The sequence below is a fragment of the Bubalus bubalis genome, chromosome 6 (assembly GCF_019923935.1).
Source record: "Bubalus bubalis isolate 160015118507 breed Murrah chromosome 6, NDDB_SH_1, whole genome shotgun sequence".
NCBI lineage: Eukaryota > Metazoa > Chordata > Mammalia > Artiodactyla > Bovidae > Bubalus > Bubalus bubalis.
The window spans coordinates 49,016,642-49,035,935 of record NC_059162.1 but is presented as its reverse complement, the minus strand read 5'-3'; the positions used below and the strand labels follow the sequence as shown (position 1 = coordinate 49,035,935).

Here is a 19,294-nt window from a genome sequence, read left to right as displayed (position 1 = left end):
TACCAAACTCACAGAATCATGGAAAGAGAGATCAGACTCTTGTGGTTACCTGATGTGGAGAGTGGAGGGCGAATTGGAGGAAGGTGGTCATAAGGTGCAAACTTCCAATTGTAAGATAGCTAAGTACTAAGGATGTACTGTACAACATGATGACTACAGCGAACACTGCTGTGAGATACATAGGAAAGAGTTCTCATAACAAGGAGAAACTTTTTTCTCCTTCTTTTCTTTTTATTGAATCTATATAGGGAGATAATGGTGATTATAGCCATGAAATTAAAAAACACTTACTCCTTGGAAGGAAAGTTATCACCAACCTAGATAGCATATTAAAAAGCAGAGACATTACTTTGCCAACAAAGGTCCATCTAGTCAAGGCTATGGTTTCTGTAATGGTCACGTATGGATGTGAGAGTTGGACTGTGAAGAAAGCTGAGTGCCAAAGAATTGATGCTTTTGAACTGTGGTGTTGGAGAAGACTCTTGAGAGTCCCTTGGACTGCAAGGAGATCCAACCAGTCCATCCTGAAGGAGATCAGTTCTGGGTGTTTGTTGGAAGGAATGATGCTAAAGCTGAAACTCCAATACTTTGGCCACCTCATGCTAAGAGCTGACTCATTGGAAAAGACTCTGATGCTGGGAGGGATTGGGGGGCAGGAGGAGAAGGGCATGACAGAGGATGAGATGGCTGGATGGCATCACCGACTCAATGGACATGAGTTTGAGTGAACTCTGGGAGTTGGTGATGGACAGAGAGGCCCGGCGTGCTGCAATTCATGGGGTCGCAAAAAGTCGGACATGACTGAGTGACTGAACTGAACTGAATGTTAGCTGAATTTATGGTGGTAATCATTTCACAATATATGTAAATCTAACCATCATGCTGAATACCTTAAACTTACATAGTGATGTATGTAAATAATTTCTCAACAAAACTGGAAAAATGTTATCATCATCATATTTTTGTACATCAAGCCTTTCCATGAACTTTATCAGGAGACTGATGCTCTTGAACCATAGAATAGGTACCCGCTCAATCTGAGAAATCAGTAATTTGTTTTCCAGATGTCCTTTTAGAAACCACCATCACATTACTGGAATGGGAAATTACAAAGTTTGGGGGGAAAAAAAAAAAAAAAAAACCAAGAAAAAAGCGTATGCAGTAAAGAAAGGCAGAAAAAAGAAAAAATATAATAAAAGCCTTAATTCTTTAAAAGTCATCTCATACATTTACATTTATAAACAGTAGCATATTCTTTATGAAATAATGCTTTAAAACTTTGAGGATATACATGTAATTTCTTCAAAGCCTTGGCAAGAAATGAAACATAAATAAGTTCTTGATACTAATATAAATATTTTAAAAATCTTTCTAATGAATCTAAACACTACACTTCCTTGTATTTTCTCAGTCTCCTCCCTCAAATGATTACTCTTGTTTTCTTTAGATCCCAAAGTCACTTGGAAATTATGTACTGGTGATCAGAGAGTAAATTCCAAGAGTTTCCTGACTAAAGTATTTAGGAATATATTAAATCACTGCACCCAGACAGACAGAAACATTGTGGAAATAAGCTAGCTTTACCTCAAGTTATAGTAAATGAGGTGCGCAGAGAACAGTGAGCTCCCCAAAGAAGTCCTCCGCAGGTTAACTGCCATGTTTGCGAGCAAGAGAGAGAAATGTGAGCTGAATGCTAGGGAAGGTTTTGGTCAAATTTATATTGAAAATAGAAAGGTAAATCTATCTCATTAAGCCCCATTGCTTGTTGAATCAAATACACATCTCACGATCTCACTTTCTCTTGAGAGTTTTGGGGTGTGGGAAGTGGCCAGATAGCCTCACTTGTTGAGACACTGGAGACTGAAGTCATAATAACCTTGGGTGGAGCAAGGCATCCCAGCTGCTCCAAGATGTCTGCAGAGGGTTTTCCAATGACCAGATGGCTTCTCTGAAGTTTCCACACACGTGCAACTTCCTGTGTCCACTGGAGCAGACCCAAGGGTCCCCTTCATTCTCTGAAATTCCAAATCTCCTCCTTGTAACAGTTATGTTCTCCGAAGCATGACTCACTTTTTTCTCCTGAGTCTAGGGGCTGGACAGGGGAAGCAAAACAGAACAAAGCTAGAGATCTAAGCAAGTAAAGTGGTCCCTCTATTATTTTTGTCTATGTTGGCATCAAAATCCTGACTTGTCTCTCTCAAATGTGTGATTATTTTTTTAGAACTTTACCAAACCAGACAACAACCATTGGTTCAGAGTATATGGCCCAAATACCCATCAGTAATACACTGAATTCTCCGGGGCATGTTCCCCACAGTGGAGTGCATTATTGGGGTTGGAAGGAACAGTTCCCTCTAGTGCATCACTGTGGTTACTCTCAAACATGGGAGTGAGTGGAGGCAGACAGAGGCTAAAGGGGAACTCTATGTGCTACCTTTTACAGAAAACATAGAAAACCAATCAGTTTGGGATTGCCCTTCATAAAGGAAGTCTACCTGGGTCTTCTGGGTAGTTAGTGATAACCTGGATTTCTTTGTTCCGAATGCTGGTTACACAACTATGTTCTTTGTAAAAATTCATCAACCTGTACATTGATAATATGCACCCTTTTTATAATATCTGCTTCATTTAATTAAAAAGCAAGCTCTTAAAAAAATGACATATGGAAAGTGAATCTGAATTCATTGGCCAAATTCTTTTCTGCATCCAGTGCAACACCCCCTCCCTACTTAAGCTTTCACCCTTTCTGCATTTACAGCTTATTTGGGGAGAAAGCCCTTTAGGGCTTCTTAGGTGGCTCAGTGGTAAAGAATCAGCCTTCCAATGCAGGAGATGCAAGAGATGTGAGCTTGATCCCTGGGTGAGGAAGATCCCTTGGAGGAGGAAATGGCAACCCACTCCAGTATTCTTTCCTGGAGAACCCCATAGACAGAGGAGCCTGGTGGGCTACAGTCCCAAGGGACTGCAAAGGGTCAGACACAGCTGAGTGACTGAGCACACCCAAGCCCTTCAAGACTTTTCAAAATTTTCCATGATGACATCTATGGCAAACACAATCAAGTGTTCACGATTCTTAGAGGCCTAATGATTTACAGCTTTTTATATCAGGAATTTTAGACACCGTTGACAGACAAATTATTATGAACCTTGTTATGAGGTTATGTTATGAGGTTGTGAACCTTTACAGGTACTCTTGCTGGGGTCATGTGGGCTATCAGCAAAACTACTTTTGTTCACAAAGATTTCAGGAAGGCATGGGTTCTTTCAGGCAAGATGGCAGTGGTGATTACCAGCTGGCATGGGTTTTATAGACTTTACTCAGTGATCTGAAATTTCTCATAGTCACCTAATCTTAGAGGGTGGCTGAAAAAACTCAGATGCAAGGATGCTGGGACACAGGCCACAAAAATGCCTCTTGAGCACTGAAGTGCTAGCAGTTCTTTAAGTGTTCTAGTTGTTCTTTATTTTTATACTGATTGGTTGATGATGGAAGTTTTCCCATGGATTTTTAATAAGAATGCAAATATATTAATTGAATCACCTAGATATTTTCAACGAAAGAACAAAACTGGTTTAATTGATTTGTCTTATGATAGTAAAGATGTGGGAATATGGATATATTTTGAGCTTATCAGAAGGAATATCATGAGGTGGTGGAGTCATAAAAAATGTTAAAATGAGGTTAGTTATGTATTTTTTCATTAAAAATTACATTTAAAAGGAAAATTGAACCCATGTTTTCATTTATTAATATTAAAAGTTATTTAAATATAATTTGAGACACTATTTGACATCCAAGAAACTTAAAGCTGGAAAGAATTGCTGTGGTTGGTTAGTTGCTAAGTTGTGTCCAACTCTTTTGTGACCCCATGGACCATAGTCTGTCAGGCTCCTCTGTCCATGGGATTTCCCAGGCAAGAATACTGGAGTAGGTTGCCATTTTCTTCCCCAGGGGGGATTTTCTTGACCCAGGAATTGAACCCACATCTCCTGCATTGGCAGGTGGGTTCTCTACCCCTGAGCCACCAGGGAAACCTAAAGTTGGAAAGAATGCCTTCTCAAAATTCTTTCAAATAAGGAACTGTATTTTGCTATTCATGTGGGGGATCACTGTGATGTCAGGAACTCTCAGTACCCCCAACACTGATGATCCATTACCACTTACTGATTCCCTCCTTTGCTAAGAAGCATGTGCTGCTGCGATTGATTAGAGTGATACAGGAATCTTTTGTTATAACATTTGATTTTTGTCTTCAGTTCCTGAAATAGCTTCAAAATTACAAGCATGAAATTGATATGTTATTCATAACAAACTCCTTTCAACCACATCTGAGTTTATGTTAATGGGGTGAATTTTGGAAAGCCTCTAGACAATCACAGGATAAGAGCTGGTTTCTAAGAGAACCAACCACACAGTTAGAGGGTTGGAATATTCAGTTCCTCCCCTCCCACTTCTGGGGAAGAGAGAGGGGCTGGAGGTTGACTTAATTGCCAGTGACTAATAATTTAATCAATTGGGCCTTGGAATGAAGCCTCCATAAAAACCCAAGAGGGCATAATTTGGAGAGTTTCCTGTCCATAGAGACGCTGGGAGGGTAGGGCACCTGGAGAGGGCTTGGAAGCTTCCTGCCTCCTTCCCACACCTTGCCCTATGCATCTCTTCCATCTGGCTGTTCTGGAGTTACACCCTTTTATTGTTTAGTAGCTAAGTCATGTCCAACTCTTGTGACCCCATGGACTGTAGCCAGCCAGTCTCCTCTGTCCATAGCATTCTTCAGGAAAAAATACTGGAGTGGGCTGCCATTTCCTTCTCCAGGGGATCTTCCTGACCAAGGAATCAAACCCGGGTCTCCTGCATTTCAGGCAGATTCTTTACCAACTGAGCTACAAGAGAAGACTATATCCTTTCATAGTACACTGTTAATACAGTAGGTAAATTGTTTTCCTGAGTTCTGTGACCAGCTCTAGGATATGACTGAACCCAAAGAGGGGGGCCATGGGAACCTCCACAGTGTGAGAAAATAGAAAAAAGATATATATTGGTTTCTGTCCTGGGTTCCTGGCACAGAGTTTCTAAAACCCTTTTGATTTCTTAAGTGAGAAAAACATTAGGAACCTCTTTTGATCCCATATTTTGTCTTTGATCCCAGTTCCTAACATAGAGCTCTTAAATCCTTTGGAATTTCCTGGGTGAGAGGAACATTTTTTTTCTAATGAGGTGATTCTTGGTGGGCTTTTGGATGGGGGCTGGTCATCAGAAAGACCAACTGATGATTAGAAGCTTGAAATTTTCAGCTCTACCCCCCATTCTCCAGAGAGGGGAGAGAGACTAAAAACAGAGTTAATAATCAAGCATGCCTATGGGATGAGGCTTCCACAAAAATCCCAAACGTACAAGGGTTGGAGAGCTTCTGGGGTGAACACATGGAGGTGCCGGGAGAGTGGGGCCCAGAGAAGATAGTGCCATAGCCTTTCCCACATAACTTGTTCTATGAACATTCCATCTGCATGTTCATCTGTACCCTTTATGGATGTATCCTTTTCCAATAAACTGGTAAGCAGTAAGTAAACTGTTTTTTTGAGTTCTGAGCCACTCTAGCAAATTACTTGAGCCCAAAGAGGGGTCATGGGAGCCTCTAATTTGTAGCCTATTGGTCACAAGCACAGGGAACAATCTGGACTTGCAATTGGCATTTGAAGTGGGGGACTGAACCCTTCACGTGTGTGATCTAATGTTATCTCTACGTAGAGAGTGTCAGAATTGAATAAATTGTAGAGGACACCCACTGATGCCTGAAAATCTCTCGGTATGGGAGAAAAACTCACACACATTTGGTGACCAGAGGGGAAGTGCTCTGAGTGTCAGAAGTGAAGTACTGAAAGCAGAGTGTTGAGAGGAGAAACAAAGGAGATTTTCTCCTTTGTGAAGCACAAAGAGCCCCTTTATGGGGTCAGAATGAGGAGCATGAGCGCATAACTTTTACAAGGAGGCTAGGACTTACAGCCCCTAATGGTGATTTTTCTAAAAGAACAAACTGTCACAAACCTTCCTTTAAGCATAGATGAAGTCATCTAGTGAGGGTGTGGGGCGTGTGGGAGTGAGAGAAGGGGCAAGATGGTAAGAGACCCAGCTGTCTGGGGATGGGTGAAGTTCTCCTTCATCTGGACCCTTAGCTTTGACAGTTTCTCTCCCTTGACCCTAGCCCAGAGCTCTTCTTATTTCTCCAAAGTTCCCTGGATCCAAAGTAGAGCTGAGGCCCAAAGTAGAGCTGTAGGATCAAGGCTTTTGCACCAAAGGCTGAGACACTCTAGACACTCTAACCTTTTAGTTCTGTGTGACTGTGCCTTACTTAGGTTTGGTCTTCTCCAAAGACCAGCAATTCATTGAACACTGAAAGCACTTCACAATTTGTTCATGTCTGTACCCTTGAATGTGAACATTTTCATGCAAAATGAAATAATCCCCCGGATGCTTGCCTACTATCCAATACAGACTGCTGAAAACTGGTGCTATGTTATTCAGCCAGAACCAAAGGGTTGTCTACATTAAACACCAGAAAACTGGGGTCATCTGCTGAAGGGTCTGCCTTAGCCATATCTGATACACAAGATCGTTTTTCTATCTCCCTCCCCAAGGCTCTCCTCCAGCCACAGGAAATGGCCTTGGATAAGTTGCTAACCCAAGGTCATATATATATAGTCTGTTCACCAACCTCGGACATGACCTAGCTCAAGATGATGGGCTCACCCAGGAGTTTCAGCTAAAAATATCTAGAGGACGAGTTAACATCAGGAGCAAAACCCAGAAGGGCACATTCAGAAGCAGATGAAGCTGGGACCATGCAGGGTCCATGGTCTTAGCATCCAAAATTAAGGGGAGTAGAGGGTGGGGAGGTGTAGTAACACCCAAAGCATGAGCCAGGAGACAAAAATAAGACTGAACAGAGGACGAGAACATGATAGAGGTAGAAGAGCAGGAGAAGAGTAGTTGAGAACATTCCATAAATATTCTTTTTCAGGGCTACTGTGCAATTCTCTTCTTTTGATTTGACCTGGATAAATATCTATGTCTTGCACCCCAAACTGGAAAAGTCAGAGTAGACGTCCAACTCTCTCCCCCACCCTTCCTTTCTTCCAGTGACTGGCATGGGCGGGGGTGGGTAAGGGCAGGGATGAGGATCTCGGGTTATTCTTGTAATGGATACTCATGCTAATAGGGTTTGCTAACTCATCAGTGACCCTACAAGTCTTCCAAACCTCACACTGATACCATTCCTGAATTATAGGGCTCAATAATTACACTCCACTCTCCTTATCTCTGGTTCTCTTAGCAGTTTGTACACAGGGTTCTCCTTCTTACTGAGAAAGGACTAATGGGCACTTCTAAGTGGTTGCTTCCCATGTTTTTTTCTCCCTGGGATTTTTAAGAAAGGAGACGAGGGAATTCCTCAAGAAGGCATTTTGGATTTTCAGACTATTGGAGACGGAAACTAGAAAAGGCTCATCACCCCATGACACAGACTAGTCTTTGATTTGTATATCAGGCTGTTGGACATTATTAAAAAAAAAATAAAAGGTTCAGGTAGCAGCTGTGAACTGTAGGGCAGTTTCAGCTCATCTGGTGCTTACTGATCAGAGTGTTATCCATGAGGGACAGTCCCAGCTGAATGGGTATAAATTCTGCCCCTGTGCAGGGGGACTGGAGAGCCACGCCTGCTGAGGGCAGGACCCTGTTACTACCGGACATGTCCCAGTGGGATCGGCATACTTCTGTCTTCAAGGAGGGGTTTTGCTGGACAATTGAGTGATTTACGGAATTTTTTTTTCACTTAGAAGTTCACTGAAAGTTGATTTCTTCAGTTAGTTGCCCTTAGGATGAGTCCTCTAATTGTAAACTTGCATTATGAAATGAATTTAAAACAAGCCAGGCTACTCTAACTGCTTTTTTCAATGTTTTCCTCCTTGCATTTGAAGCAACTGACCCAGGAAATCATGTTTTCTTAAAACGTTGTCGCTCATTCCTTTTAATCTTATGGAAAATCGGACAGTTACAGGCTCACCCCTTAGTGTTCTCAACCTTCAAAAGCAGTTGGAATCCAGGCTGTGGGCTCATAGAGTGACCGGTGTTTGCCCTCCCCAGCGTGGAGGGGCCCTGACAGTTCTGGGACGCCAGCTCGGTGGGAACAATCCAGAAACTCCTAGCTCACAGCCCAGGGCAGGTGCCTGCAGGCGCTCTGACTCATCTCCTTCAGCCCCACTTCGAAATGGCTTAGGAGCCTTCGAGTCCGAGGGCAGCACAGCACTGGGCTGGGACTCAGACTTGAAAAAAGGATTCCAGCACTCTCCCTGCCAAGCATGAAACAAAGGCCCATTTGTAGAGCTTCTCTTTAGTCACAGTGCTGTTCCGGAATAATTTGCTTCATGAAAAGGGTGGGCAGGAACCCTAAGTTGCAGCTCCCATCCCTCCACCCCCATCTCCCAGCCCTTCTTTTATCCCGCGGTAATTCCCATCAGAGGAATGTCCCCAGTTTACCTCAGAATAGAACCCCCTTCAGCAAAAAGTGTCAAAATAATCCTCACAAATGAAAGCTCAGACTGGCACCGAGGCATTTGGCATTCCTTCCCTGGTGGGAACCGGGGGCCTTGGCGTGATGGCCCCAAGGATGAATTAGCGGCGTTGCTAAGCAACCATCTCTAACCCCAGCCCGGGACCAGCAAGAGGAGAAAAACCAAGGCTGCTCGTTTCCCATTTCTGCTCGTTACCAGTCCTGGGTTTGTCTGAGCAGATGGCTTACATAACTATGTCCTCGGGCTTGCTCTGGCCCTAATGGTGTCTTGGTGACAGAGCAGCCAAGATCCGCGGTGGCCTTAAAGCAGGCGGGTGCACTTCCTGCAGCCCAGTGAGCTGTTGAGGGCTGCAGAGCAGTACCAAGGCCCACCATGTAATATAGTATCACCTTTAAGCCACAGCACCCAGTAAGAAGATATTAGCTCTGCTTTACAGATAATAGATCCCAAAAGGTGAAGCGACTGGACTAAGATCACACAGAACCAGCTGCTCAGTCTGGGGTGCGGGGCCCATTCCTCCCTGTCCATTGCACGGGATGGACTTCAGCCCCACTGTCAGGGAGGAACAGACTGTGTTTATTAACAGACTAAATACTTGCCGATTGAAAGATCTTGTTGAGTTTATCAGCCAGTCATGATTTGATTATCTTTCTGGCCACAAGGGTTTAATATTTATCCACATACTTATGCTCATTGAGTGTATATGGAACAAGTTGAGGCTACCCTGCTTGACACGGAAGGGATGAAGTCAGGTCTCCACGGTGGGTAAGGAGAGAATTACCCTCTCACCTCCTCTCAACACACCCTCCCCAGTCCACCAGGCAACAATAATCCGTGGGCACTATATCTCGTGTTTCTGCCCCTCTTTGTCTGCCTGAAAAGTGGTCCTCATCATCTGGGACTCTTCTCAGTGAAGCCTTCACAATTCTTCTGGGTAGAAGACTAAAACCCCCTCTGATCCTCATCTCGCTGCTCTCTAAACACTCTGGGTGCTGTGATGGGGACTACGATACATCACCCCAGTCCCTCGAATCCCAGGGCTTGTTGCCCCATCTGCTGGATGACCTGTCAGTAGACCCTGTCCAGCTCCCCAGGGTTTGCCCCAGCTGCCCAAGTCATGCCCCTTTCTGGTGGCCAGATGGTTGATCAATGCAGATTGTGAAGTAATCTCCGCCTAACTCTGAAGGGCCTTTTAGTGCCAGAGCGCCCGTGGGTCACTGACACCATCACCAGGCATGCATTGCCACTGGACCTCTCCTCTGCCCACTCTGCTTTTTCTCCTGCCCTTCCACAGATGAGACTTCAGGGGCACCCTTCACACTCAGCTCTGTCTCAGAGTCTGCTGAGGGGTGGGGGTGGGATGAACAGCTGCCAATTCTCCCTTAGACGCTGTCTGTACAGGAGTGTCTTGCCCTTTCTTTTTTTTTGCTTTTCTTTTGTATGTCCTCATTCATACCACATTGTACTAGAAGACTATTATACAGAGTGAAGTAAGCCAGAAAGAAAAACACCAATATGGTATACTAACGCATATATATGGAATTTAGAAAGATGGTAACGATAACCCTGTAAGCGAGACAGCAAAAGAGACACTGATGTATAGAACAGTCTTTTGGACTCTGTGGGAGAGGGAGAGGGAGAGGGTTGGATGATTTGAGAGAATGGCATTGAAACATGTATAATATCATATATGAAACAAATTGCCAGTCCAGGTTCGATGCATGATACTGGATGTTTGGGGTGGGTGCACTGGGATGACCCAGAGGGAAGGTACGGGGAGGGAGGTGGGAGGGGGGTTCAGGATGGGGAACACATGTATACCTGTGGCAAATTCATGTTGATGTATGGCAAAACCAATACAATATTGTAAAGTAATTAACCTTCAATTAAAATAAACAAATTTATATTAAAAAATAAAATAAAATAAGCAGAATATGTAGAATATTAGACCATGATGAATGACATAAGGAACAAAGTTAGGATGTGATGTAGAAATTAAAATCACAGCCTGAGCTAATTAATATAGGGTAGGAGAGTATATTCGGATAAGGCGATGGCACCCCACTCCAGTACTCTTGCCTGGAAAATCCCATGGACGGAGGAGCCCAGTAGGCTGAAGTCCATGGGGTCGCTCAGAGTCGGACAAGACTGAACGACTTCACTTTCACTTTTCACCTTCATGCATTGGAGAAGAAAATGGCAACTCACTCCAGTATTCTTGCCTGGAGAATCCCAGGGACAGGGGAGCCTGGTGGGCTGCTGTCTATGGGGTCACACAGAGTCGGACACAACTAAAGCGACTTAGCAGCAGCAGCAGGAGAGTATATTAATTAGCTCAGGCTGTGATTATAAAATACCAGAAACTGGGTGGCTTAAACAACAGAAATGCATTTTCTTACAGTTCTGGAGCCAGCAGTCTGGATTAGCAGCACGGTCAGGGTTTGGTGAGGGCTCTCTTTCTGGCTTGCAGATGGCTGCCTTCTTTCTGTGTTCTCACATGGTAGGGAGAGCGCTTTGATGTCTCTACCTCTACTTATAAGGGGACCAGCTCTGTCAAATCAGAGCTCTACTTTCATAATCTCACTTATCCTTAATTACCTCCTTAAAGACCCTCCCTCCAGTGTAGTCACATCACCATATGAATTTTGAGGGGTCACAGTTCAGTCCAACATAGTTCAGTCCATTGCAGGGATTTACAGAAGTTCTCCCTGAAAAGATAGCTTTCAAGGGTGTATCTGAAGTATGCAGCAGAATGATCTAGGGATTATGTGGGAGAGGATAATTCAAGGAAGAGCAAAGTGTAAGAGCAAAGATCCAGAGGCAGGAACATGCTGGGCGGCTGTAATGGATGAGAGGAAGAGAAGCAAGAAGAGGGATGAGAGGCAACAGGGAAGTCAGAGTATATTCAGCTGTTAGGCCATTATAAAGATGCTGGGTTTATTATGGGCAAGATGGGAAGCTGTGGGAACAAATATGTAACAAGATGTGATTAAGTTTTAATGAAATTCCCGTGATTACTAAACTGAGGATGGATTGAAGGGGGAACGTTGGGAAGCAGGGAGACAGCTAGAAAGCTAGTAAAATGTTCTAGAGATTACAATGACTTGCCCTTTAGATCTGAGCTTCTCAAAGGCAGGAGCTGAACCTTATTTATTAATATTTCCATAAACACCTAACCCAGCACCTAACCCAGGCCCAGGCATTCAGTAGGTGCTCAGGAGATGTTTGTGGCATGAATGAATTCATGTGAAAGCCATTATGAGACAAGAGGAACTGAGAGGCTGGTTGCCAGTGGGTGTGACATTATGTCTATGTCTTCTGTTTATCACTGTCCACCTAGAAGAGTGTGTGTTCCTGTTATCCCCTCCAGCAACTCCACTGTCCAAACTGGGACTTGAGTGGACTCCTTCCTCTTCCCCCAAACTCTGTGTATATAATCTTTCTGGACTGAAAGCTGGCTTTGGGATGTGGTCTCTCAGGGGCTACTAAAGTAAGGGAAGATGCAGCCAGGACCAGAAGCTGTGTCGGCAGCCCAGACAAGGTGTGGCTAGAGCTGGTTATCCCAGAACAACCCTGTGCTTGGTAGATCTCACCATTTGCATTTTTTTTTCTCTTACTTGATTTCTATTTATTTTAATCTTTGTAATAAAAAAAAAAAACAACAACCCTGTTTCAGGTGTGATGAACATGTTGTGCACACCTGGTCAGGTAAGTCCTGGGAAGCCCTGGTGGTGATGGCCATAGTGCCGCCCATTTGAAAGACTGTCTGATAGAGTTGGGGCAGAGTTGGCCATGAAGGTGAGGAACCTGGGAGGAACAGCAATTCCTTTCCAGGATCTTTCCTTGAAGGCAGCTCAGAGGCAAGGGTTCCCACCTCCATGACACCCAACAGAGTATGGAAGAATGAGCAGTCCTCCGAGGTGAAACACTCTCATAAGCTTGACATGAGGAACCCCAGTGGGTGCTTTGAAGCTCCACAGGTCTCAAGTCATAACCCTTCATGATCTTAGGAATACTATGTCTAGGCCAGCTTCAACCAGCTGTAGAGGCCCCTTGCTGGACCTCCTTGTGGATTAGAAGAAACTGGCCCAAAGAAAAAATCTCCAGAGTCTTGTCCCCTCACAGAAGATCTGCCTCCTCCCCTAGTTGGCCAGGCACATCACCTGTGTCCTCTGAAGCTCAAAGTGGCTCCCTCTGATGTGACACCTGAGGCCTTCCTCAGAAGGGCAGGTCTCTCCAACTTCCTGCAGGGCATCTGTGTTTGTGTGAATATCAATGTATCAACAGAAGTAGCCTGTGTCTTACACAGCAGACTCATAAAGTAATCAAAATGCATTTTTATTTGTAGTCTGTCTGCATTCTGTATGATCTGTTTACTATTGCTAATCCTTCCTGCCCCTGGAGAACTCTAGCAGGCCCCAAGAACATGTTACTTATTCTTAATAATGGGCAATCCTAGAGTCATTTTAGGCAGTATCGACTTGACTCAGCAACAAGCATGTCCGGTCCAGGAGAGCAATCAAAACTCTGCACCTGATAAGATGTCAAACCCTGTCTCCTTCCCCAGCAGGCCTTTGCGGCCTGGCAGGCAGCTGTGGGGATCTGGGCGTTGGTCTGTTGATTTCTCTCTTAGAGCTCTAAGATTGCAAATATATCTGAAACATATTTACTGCAGAAAACGTTTATTTCTCTGACATTCACTGAAAATATGGTGCACAAAAATGAAAAAGAATAAAATGTTGCACTGAATACCATGAAGGCAATATGTCACATCAATATTTTAATTCCTTGCCAACAATTTGAGAATTTTGGAGGCTTACTGGGTAAAAGAAGGCTTTATTTTCATTTTAATAGAATAAAAGACTTTAAGCTTATGGGGGAAATTTTTAAATTTTTTCATTGTTTAGCAGCAACTTTGGACAGATTTAAAAAAAATATTGTGCTAGAACTTAGGTTTGGAAGAGTAGTGGGCATGTGTGGTAACCCCTCATTAATCTGGGGTCATCAGGGGACAAGACATTTCAGAGAAATCACATACTCAATTACTTAAGTCCTATCCTTTGAAAAATTCAGTGCCTGTGTTAAACATTTTTGATGGAAGATTCTCCTGACTTCCTTGTATACGCACTGCTTTTTGAAACACGAGTGCAATGGAAATTGGGTCCCATTTGCCCATAAGATCATTATGAAAATCAGTTATGGGGTCATTCTGAATTTGCCCTTGAGGCTACTAGAGTGTGTTGGTGTCTGCCCCTGCCCTCAATGGGCTCGTAGCTGTGGTCCAGTAAGCCCCAGCGTCATTTCCTGGACAAGAGCCTGGGGATGTTCTGTAAACTCTAAAATGTGGCACCCCGTCTGGCAGTGGCAGTGGGGTCTCTGCCCAGAGACAGCCAGGCTTACTTAGGCTTGCTCTCATTACTCCTAAAGTGAAGTCGCTCAGTCGTGTCCAACTCTTTGCGACCCCATGGTCTGCAGCCTACCATGCTCCTCCGTCCATGGGATTTTCTAGGCAAGAGTACTGGAGTGGGTTGCCATTTCCTTCTCCAGGGGATCTTCCTGACCCAGGGGTCGAACCTGGGTCTCCCGCATTGTAGGCAGATGCTTTACCACCTGCGCCACCAGGGAAGAATCATTATTCCTACTTGCTTGTAATATGATATCAAAAGAAAGAAAGTGAAGTTGTTCAGTCATGTTGTACTCTTTGTGACCCCATGGACTGTAGCCCTCCAGGCTCCTCTGTCCATGGGATTTTCCAGCCAAGAATACTGGAGTTGGTTGCTGTTTCCTTCTCCAGGGGATCTTCCCAACCCAGGAACTGAACACAGGTCTATAGGCAGACTCTTGACCATCTGAGCCACCAGGGAACCTATGGTCAAAAGTGATTGAAACTCAAACTGCAGTCTTCATCTGTCTTTATGGTCTCAGCTTTGGGTTTCCCACTATCAAAAAGGTAGTTAGAATATCCAGGGTTAAGGATTGAACCCTGTTGTAAGCCATAAGGTGCTGTGTCATGTTTGCTGGTTTAACGAAAAAATGCCTTCTGAGGCTCACATCCCACCTTTAGCAGATATTTAATCAGAAGTAAGTTTTGAAGAGGAGTTGTTTACAGGAAGGCATAATTCTGGTAGATATAGGAGGAGTGTTCAAAGGAGAAGGGGTCTCCCCAAATTTCCTCCTGTGAAGCTTAGTGTGGTGGATGAGAATTGGGGCTCAACAGCGTACACAAATTTCTCTTCATCAGGACACAAAGAAGGGGATGAGCACCCAAAGAATCTCTCTGAAGTTACACTGGTTTACCGTTTCCATCTCCCTGACATTGTTCAGGGGTTACGTGTCTATTATTTCAGCATAACTATTCCTTTAAGAGGGCTTCCCTCCTGGCTCAGACAATAAAGAATCTGCCTGCAATGCAGGAGACCTGCGTCTATCCCTAGGTCGGGAAGATCCCTTGGAGAAGGGAATGGCTACTCACTCCATTCTTGCCTGGAGAATCCCATGGACAGAGGAGCCTGGCAGGCTACAAGGTCATGGGGTCACAAAGAGTCAGACATGACTGGGCAACTAAGCACTTTCCTTTAAGAGCTCCGGGCACCTCTGGAAAGCAGGCTGTGGGCTGCTGCAGCTCTAAGTACGTCTGAGCCCTGATAGGGTGACCTCTGACCCTAATCCTAGCCACCGCTTGGATTTATGGGCTCCCACTGGTGTAGAGAGGGTGGAGTGGAGGGACCAGTCAAGTTCACCAGCTGGCAGATAGGCCTAGGGAGCTGTCAGATTGGGGCTTGTTACATAAACTGGGATCCTGCTCAAAGCTCAGAGCCCATCAGATTCCCCCATTTTGCACAACCCCTGTAATGGTAGCCACACCCTCAGTGCATAAGTTTAGTTGTGACCATGGACCAGCCAAAGGGAACAAGGAGAGGCCAAACCCACGGAAGAATTCTTAATTTTAATAAGGGGCAGGATTTTGTGTGTGGGGGTGGGGGGGTGGAGGGTGTTAGAGGCTCCCAGGATTTCAGACTAGGATCCTGCAAGATTTTGTCAGGTCAGACTGTTCTAACATGTAATTAAAATGCTGTTTTAATGCTATTATAAAATGAAATTTTAGTTTGGACACACCTTTAGAAAAACTCAGCCTCCTTTTCCATAAAAGTTGACGAAACAGTTTATAGAGGAAATGCACAGGCATCCAGAGAATTGAATCAATATATGTAAACTATGGAAGAGATTTCGCAAGCTGAGTTGAGGGAAGGGTGGAGGTTAGTAATAAATCTTTTGTCTTGAAGTTATAGTAAAAGTAAACATAGTAAATTAAATAGCCTGTGGGTTTTATGAAGCTGAATCATAAAAAAATAAACACAAAATCCTGTGGTTTGGGCTACACAAAGATAAGCAATTGGGAATCTGTTTTTTTTTTTTTTTTTAATATAAAAGCCTCTTTCCTGTTATGGATAAAGAGTTTATCAAGGAATTGATGTCAGTGTGTTTCTGCTGTCTATTCTTATATTTCCCCTTTTTCCCTTTAATTGCCTACTACACAGGATATGAGAATTGAAAGAGATACTGGGGGTCACTCAGTTTGATGCATAAGGAAAACTAAACAAATGTAGCTAAATTCAAATCTGAATAGAGCTTTTCTGCTGCCTCCTCCTTTCTTCTCCTTTTCCCACCCCCCTCTGCTTTGTTGGTTCTTTTTTTTTTTCTGGCTGTGCTGTGTCTTCGTTGCTGGGCATTGGCTTTCCCTAGTTACAGTGCCTGCGTTTCTCGCTGCAGTGGTTTCTCTTGTGGAGCGAAAGCTCTAGGAAGGCGAACAAGCTTCAGCAGTTGCAGCTCACGGGCTCTAAAGCGCAGGCTCAGTAGTTTGGCTCATGGTCTTTAGTTGCTCCTCTGCATGTGGGATCTTCCCAGACCAGGGATCTAACCTGTGTTCTCTGCATTGGCAGGTGGATTTTTATGCACTGTACCCACCAGGGAAGTCCTGCTTTGTTGGTTCTCATTGAGAATTGTGTGCTCTGAGCAGCTGTTGATGCGGCCCTGCTCTCCAGAGACTGTATTTATTCATTTACCCAACCAATATTTATTGAGCTCCTACTATGTGCCAGGCTCTCTTCAAGATCCTGGAGACTCAGTGTAAGTATGAAAAAGTCCTTGTTTCACTCATCAAGTGATGAATAAATCTTTGGTATAATTTTGAGTACTATTAAATGCTATGAAGAAAGACAAGGAAACTAATGAGACAGAGAACAACAGGTGGGAGAACAACAGGTCAGGGTCTATTTCATGTGGGAAGATCAGGGAAGCCTCTTTGGAGAAGGTGGCATTTGAGCAGAGGCCTGAGAGGTAAGAAGTAAACCCAGGGGAGGATCTGGGCAAAGTGCGTGGCTGAGACAGAAGAAACAGCCTGTGCAAAGACCCTGAGGTGGGAAACAAGCTTGACGCAGTCTTCGGAAAACAAAGCCCAGTGTGGCTGGAGCAGAGCAAGCTGAATTTTTCAGCATCTTCCACACACTGTGTTTCCCACATAAAGCAATGAATGCATGTAGTAATTATAGAGTTGAGAATTGTATGTATAATTGCAAAGATCAATCAAGGTTGCACGTGTAAATCTCCCAGCTTAGTGCCTAGTACCTTATGTTGTCGTTTAGTTGCTAAGTTATGTCTGACTCTTTGTGACCCCATGGACTGTAGCCTGCCTGCCTCCTCTGTCCATGGGATTTCCCAGGGAAGAATACTGGAGGGGGTTGCTACTTCATTCTCCTGGGGATCTTCTCGACCCATAGATTAGACCCGTGTCTCCTGCAATGGCAGGAGGATTCTTTACCACTGATCCACCAGGGAAGCCCCCTAGTGCATTTTAAGTTTTAGTAAATGTAAGCTATAATCATTATCTTTATCACTTGGGCAGCTCAATGTTCCTGCCTAACCAATGCACATAACTAGGACTCCACAGGAGAAAACAGGAGACCTAGGATGCTGTGGGTAGCTGCTCTGCCCTCTCAGGCCTTAGGTCCGAGTCCTGTTTGTGGTCTGGTTACTTATGTGCCCTAAGGCAATTTCCCTACTTGTCTTGGATGTGTGAGCCATGTAATTCCTTCTTCAAAAGTTATAAAGATGAGACTCCAGCCAATAATTCGACATGAAAAGAGGCTATTTTCTCATCCTCAGGCTTAGTAAAGATTCCTGCCTTAAGCCAGTCATTATAGAAATGACTCAGCCTTTCTCTCGTGTGTTAATAAGATTTTACTGGTTTTGGTCCTGACTCAAACTGGCTTGGAGTGATGAGATCACGGATGCTGTGCCCATGTGTCATCGTGTAACTGCTTACTTGACTACCCAGATGCGCGTAAGGCCACTGCAACCTGTCACCTTCCCTCCAGGTCTGCTACGGTCCTCGCCCAACTCACACAAAGGGTACCTACCTGTTCCCTCCATCCTCATCTGCCAGGAAGCGGGGATGCAGTTCTCTTTCCTCTCTAAGGGCCAATCAGGCTGTGAAAAAGGGTTAGTGAGCTGAACTCAAAGTAAGGCATCTGAGCTCTCTTTGCACCTTAATATCAACAATGCTTGGTGTCTTTTGGGGAGGCCTCACTGTGAGAACTGATCCAGGCCCGGGTCTCAAATTAAACCTTTTATTAGGGTTACGAGGGGGACCCTCTGGTCTCTTTTGGTTAAAATTATCCTGGTAGTTTAGAAGCAAACCAGAATCCATTTATTTATTTGACAGACATTACGGATCACTGGGTACCCAGTGCCCCAGCAGGGCTTAGGCACCAAGGACAGAGAGACAGAAGGCAGTCTCTAGTGCCTCAAAGTCTAGTGTAAGGAGACCGATGAGAAAATAAACAGTTGTAGATTAGCGTGATTGGTATTGTAACAGATCCTTGGGTGCTACAGGCCTTTGGGGGTACCTGGCCCACACTGATAGTCAAGAAAGACTTTCTAAAGGATGGAATGCTTAAATGACTTTGGAAGGATGCATAGGTGTCATATAATCAGGAAAGGTCCAGGAAGGGGGCAGAGGGATGTTCCTAGAGATGAAACAGCCTGAAAAGCCAGCTAGCCGTGACCACTAACATCCATTTTCTCCTTCTTGCTGGGTGCACAGTTCGACCATATGACCCAGTCCCCCTTACAGGTGAGTGTGGCCCCGTGACTGAGTTCTGGCCAGAGGCAGGTGTGCAGAGGTGATGGGTGATGGGGGGCCCCGCCCAGGGTCCTCTCCTGTGCGCCCTTCCCTGCGCCTTCCCAGTTCAGCTCCTTGGGAGCAGGAGGAGTCGGGCCCCAAAGGGCCCTGTGTGCGGCTTGAGGGAAGTCCAGAGTTAAGGGGCAGGTGATAAGCACAGGGAAGCAATCACATTTAGCTTTTAGAATAATGGAGCTAGGGTGATATTTGTGACAAGGTTGAACTTAACCTGAGGAAAACAGCCACGCAAAATCCTCTACCCTTTGGAGTTTTCACCACCCAACCACCATCCTTTTGTGATCCATAGGTGAAACCTCAAAGGACCACCACCCTCAAATATTCTGAGATAGACCCATCTTCATCCTTCCTCAAGGCTCCTGTAAGATTCAGGATGACTCCCTTGTTCACCTGCCTGTATGAAGCCCCAGGTCCCTTCCTTTTCTTTGAGATGTTCCTCCTTAATGAACATTCTCCCTGTTGCAATAGACTGAATAAAAGCATCTCTTTCAGTGTCTGGGGCATTGTCTTTTGCATTAACACAACAGC

The 19,294-nt window shown here is 44.6% G+C and overlaps 1 long non-coding RNA gene across 6 annotated transcripts in view; it reads left to right on the top strand.

The window, feature by feature from the left end:
- Positions 1-19,294, top strand: part of LOC123334049 — an 80,001-nt gene that overhangs the window by 31,523 nt on the left and 29,184 nt on the right. For 2 of the 6 annotated variants that reach the window (XR_006551797.1, XR_006551800.1), the window contains exon 3: positions 16,509-16,695. This is a non-coding gene — a long non-coding RNA (uncharacterized LOC123334049). Of the gene's footprint in view, positions 1-16,508; positions 19,261-19,294 lie in introns of those variants that run through there. The other 4 variants (XR_006551796.1, XR_006551798.1, XR_006551799.1 and 1 more) reach the window with 4 other exon arrangements.